We start from the raw sequence: 5,129 nt of genomic DNA on the forward strand, positions 1-5,129 counted from the left end.
TACAGTGTTCTTTCACAAGAGCAGGGGATGAGTGCCGATGAAAATAAGGATTGGTGTGGGTTGACTGCGTGATGATCGTTGAGTATATTGGTGTACCCGCGAGTTATCTTTGAGGTGTTGTTTCGGTTTGCTGATCGATGAATATATTAGTGTACTCGTGAGTTATCTTTCTGGTGTTGTTTCGTTTTGCTGATCGATAAGTATATTAGTGTACTCATGAGTTACCTTTGTGGTGTTGTTTCGGTTTGTAAATGTATTGGTTTTTTCTTTGTGTGTGTTGGTCTTGGATGTGTGCATCTTAGCTATGTAGAGGCCGGTTGTGTGCTCATGGGCGTTTGTATCTTCTTGATGCTTTATTTTGAGATAATAAAATTCATCCTTTGTCAAAAAAATCAAATGCAGATCACCAAATCGGGGCAGACTAGTTCGGATGTTTGAAATCCGACAGACCAGTCTCAAATCGGGAAGAAGGTGGAGGGGAGGGGGGTTGCGGGTCGGGAAGTCATACACAAACACTCTAGACCTAGCCCAGAAACCCTCTTCGGTTGGCTCTAGAACCCTCGATGCATTTACACCGCTTGACCAGCTCGCCGCCTACCTGCATTCACACTGGCCCGTTGCCCGAAAAGCCTACTTTGGCTCTTAAAACCGCCGACCGAACGCCTCAAAACTCTATCTGCCCACTCCTCCCCTCTCCCAAAGTCGCCGCACACAAACCACCCCCATCACCGGCCACCGCGATGACCATGAAGGTGGAAGCCAAGAAAACTCGGATGTGTTGTCTACTCGACAGCTTCAGCTTCGACCAGTCGGCGCCACGCCAGGACTTAGGATCCGGGGGGAGGTTCGGATCCAGTCATCGTCGGTGTGCATGATTGAGTTGTACCTTTAGATGAAATGAAATGTAGATCGAAGGGACCCAACTTGCAGATACACAAACGCAGACTGGATGCAAGCAGATGCACCGAAGACAAACACAAGCTAAATCCTAGGAGATCTGCTGGAGACACACATCCACACGCCCTCCGACGATACTAGACACAATATCAGGATGGTAGCCATATGGGAAGAACCTTATTTCATCCTCAATGAGTCGCCGCCGCCTCACCTTTCTGAGCATGACATAAACTCCAATCAAACTAAAAGAAAAACTAAAAGTGGAGTAGGAACCCTTTCGCCAGCAAGGGGCGGGATCTAGCGCACCTCCATGGTCCTATGGCAGGAAAACCATAATTGCGTAGGAGTCACTCGTGGATATAGGAGAAAAATGTTTCGAGCGTTGCACTTTTCTTCATGTTTGGTGTATACTATACATATGGCTCTGTGGCTAGCATCGTTCGTTCACGGAGATACCAAAAGTATCAATCTTCATTCTCCATTAGTTATATATTTTTTTCTATGGTGCATCAGATATACTTTGATGCTAAAATAATGCATCTAGTTGTATAGTGCGTAGCATCCCAATTTTGCAATTTTCTTATTACCTTGTTATATGAATCCATTCAGAAGCATGAAGCATCTGGTCAGTCCCATTCACAGTAGTTATAGTGCGATTAAATGTTTCGCGCAAGTGGGATGACAAGCAAACACCACAAAATAACACACTTGCAACGGAAATGTTAGTGTTCGCGCAAGTTGTCTCCGGATAACAGAATAACCTCGCCTCCTTTGAATCTGGCGATACACTCAGACGTACTACGTACCTGGTTTGTGCAGAGGCTTACTTCGTCAACAGTCCACGGCTGACGGGACGGTCCGGCATGGGACCGAACATGAGTGCGTCGCTGTTACGTATTACCATCAGCGATGACCTCACTCACAGCGTCCACATCGGCTGCCAACAAAATAGGGGCAAGGCAAAAGGGTTCGCCTGTTTCAACTCTCAACCAAACAAGCAGGCCAAACAAGCAGGCAGGCGGCCTTTGGTGGCCTCAGGACGCCCAAGTGGTAGTGTGCCGGTGTGGAACACCTTGACCGGCGGGACCTGACCTCAGAGCGAACGCACGCTTTTGACTGGCAGTATAAAGTATGAACGCTGACCTTCAGTTTTCTGAGAATAAAGTAGGGTCTGACTTTGCTTGGCTGAGCTTATTGTTTTCTATTGCGAGGGAGCCGCTGACTTTGCGGAAAGTCAGAATTTTCTCAGGTCAGAGCCTGCATGGCCTCTCGGGCTCGGGCGGTGCAGGGGGGATGGAGGGATGTGGATGTCAACGCCAACGGGGGATATCATATGCGAACGTCACACCTGACAATAGAGGCTGGGTGTTTGGTGTGCCTGGTCGCGGCGGCGCCACAGCTCAGGGGGGACGGCTGGAGCACTGGGAGGAGGGAGACCCCGTGGGTGTGAGTGACGAGCGTGCGGTGAGGTCACCTTTGATGTCTCGCTCGGTTGCCTGTTCGCTGGAAATACTGAATTGGTCCATCGTCAGGTCATCTTTTTTTTTTCTTCTTCTTTTGATGCGAGGAAATCGTCCTCATCTCGTCCATGATGGATGACGTGCTGATTTATGAGTCGGGGCAATTCCAACGCACCAATGTAAACGGATACGAATTTTGTCCGCTTGGGTCGGCGTCTTGGGTGGTATCCTGTCCCGCCTGTGTTCTGTTGGTCAATGCGTCCAACGCGCCAATGCATTTTCGTTCACGTGGTCGGTATATGATCATATTTTTTTACAAATTTTTGCATACATATCTAAATATCGCTCAACGGATCATTTGAGAGTTTTGAGACTTTTGTTTTTCGTTGAAGATTGGTAGTTTAGGGGGTTTCTGGTTGCAGGAAAAAAGATTGTGATCGTGGTTCCTTTTTATGAATGGAACCGGGGCTGAGCACCTTTTCATCAAGAAAAAAATATTGCCCAAAAGAGCCGAGACGTCTATCGGTTGCCAAAGTGAGCCCATGTATGCTTAACCAAATGATCTTAGAGTTGAATGTGAGTTGTCCAATCACGCATTTCATGATGAAATTAGACGAATTGTGTAAACGTTGCCGCTCCTCGATACTCAGGCACAACATTTTCACCCTGAAGTTGAAGCCCTGGTCGAAGATTTCATCCTCACGCTCATCCTCTACGATTATGTTGCGCATGATCACACAAGCAGTCATCACCTTCCACAACTTTTTGGTGCTCCAAGTTCTAGCAGGATAATGAACGATGCCCCATCGAGATTGAAGCACACCAAACCCACGCCATATCCCTCTTAGCACTCTCTTGTGCTTGAGCAAACTTAGCCCTCTTCTCTCCTACCGGGTTGGAGATTATCTTCACAAGAGTTGTCCGCTGAGGATAGATACCATCAGCTACGTAGTGTCCCTTATTGTAGTTGTGGCCATTGATGTCAACATTGACCTCTGGTCAGTTGCCTTCTGCAAGTCTTCCGAACACCGGAGAACGCTGAAGCACGTTGATGTCATTGTGAGAGCCAGCCATGCCAAAAAAGGAGTGTCAAATTCAGAGATCATGTGAAGCCGCGACCTCAAGTATGACAGTGCAAGCTTTGACAATGCCCCCTATACTGCCCCTACCAAGAGGATGGACAACTCTTCCACTTCTCGTGCATACAATCTATGCTACCAAGTATCCTCGGAAAGCCCCTATCTGCATTGAACGCCAACAATCGGATTGTATCTGCAACAGTTGGCTCTCTCAAGTACTCTTGGCCAAACACTGCTACCACATCCTTGCAAAACCTGTACATGGATTCAAGGCATGTGAACTCACTCATGCGGACATACTCATCAACTAGATCATCTGGTATTCCATATGCAAGCATCAGAATGGTTGCAGTGCATTTCTGATCAAAGGAGAAGCCAACCTTTCCCACGACATTCTCCTTGCATACTGTCGTGGAATCAACATGTCAGATGTCCTTAGTGTCAGGACTTAGTCGCGAGGCCAACGCATCTATATGGTAGCTTGAGAGGGGTTGATCGGGACGAGAGATGCAACACGCAAGACCAGGATTTAGACAGCTTCGGGCCCCGGGAAACATCATCCGGTAATAACCCTACATGTTGTTTGTGGCTATGTCTCATTATGCTCATGAGAGGAGTCGCCGTAAGCCGGCTCCCCCTTTGTGTCTAGCCCTAGAGATTGTTTCTTGTTGCTTGTCCCTCTTTGGGGAGCCCTGCCCCTCCTTATATAAGTTAGAGGGGCGGGTTACATGTGGAGTCCAAATAGGATTAGGACTAGCCTATCTTGTACTACAAGCCGGATACAAGTCCGGGTCTTGATTCCTTGTAAAGGAGATATTCCTCACGCCTTTCCTCTTAAGCCGACCTATCATAACGTAAGCCGGCCTTCTGGGCCTTGAGCCTCCTGGGCCTCCGGGTCTTGTCGCTCCTCTGATCCGCTTGCCAGGTCACCCATAAGTCGCCAGGATCGGGCGGGTCATTAGTGAGTCGCCAAGTCCGGCCGGGTTATACTTCCGGCCGGGTTACACCGCGGGGTATATTCCCGACATTAGCCCCCAAGTTTAGCCTGAATTTGTCCATGGTAAACTTATGCTGCAAAATAAACACAAGAACAAATTTGACAGGTTGTGCTCCGGGTTAAGAATTCTTGTAAACCGGCACCTGAACATCCTTAAGTCCTTGTCATTTCCTTCTTCTAGAAAATTCGGGTCAATAGACCAGCTTCACAATCAATTTGATGATGTTGGTTTCTCACAGAAAAATATTGTGAAGAATAATCCACTTGAGTCGGCTTCCAAGGCGCCGGGTTAAATAATTTTGGTCTTCAAATACTCATCTGATATTCAGCCGGCTTGAAGATATAAAACTTGCCGGTTTATCATTACCAAAAACTCCGGGTTATAAAGACTGATGATGTCGAGTCATAATTGTTGTTGACACCGAGTCATGTAATTGATCTTCCTGATTTGCTCAAAACTGATAATTTGAAGATGTTCCTCCTTATATATGCATAATACCTGTAGCCCCCAAGTCTTAAGAGGAGAACATAGTGATAGCTTAAGACTTGCTCCAATATAAGTGTTGCAACCAAAGAAGAAATCCGGTTTGTTCATCTCAATCATTAGTCATAAACTGAATATTCCACATAGGTAGCCCCCAAGTTCCGGGTTGTCATGCTTGCAGCAACCTGGGACTTGTAATTGCCTTATGCTCA

Source organism: Triticum aestivum, chromosome 5B, assembly GCF_018294505.1.
Source record: "Triticum aestivum cultivar Chinese Spring chromosome 5B, IWGSC CS RefSeq v2.1, whole genome shotgun sequence".
Taxonomy (NCBI): Eukaryota; Viridiplantae; Streptophyta; class Magnoliopsida; order Poales; family Poaceae; genus Triticum; species Triticum aestivum.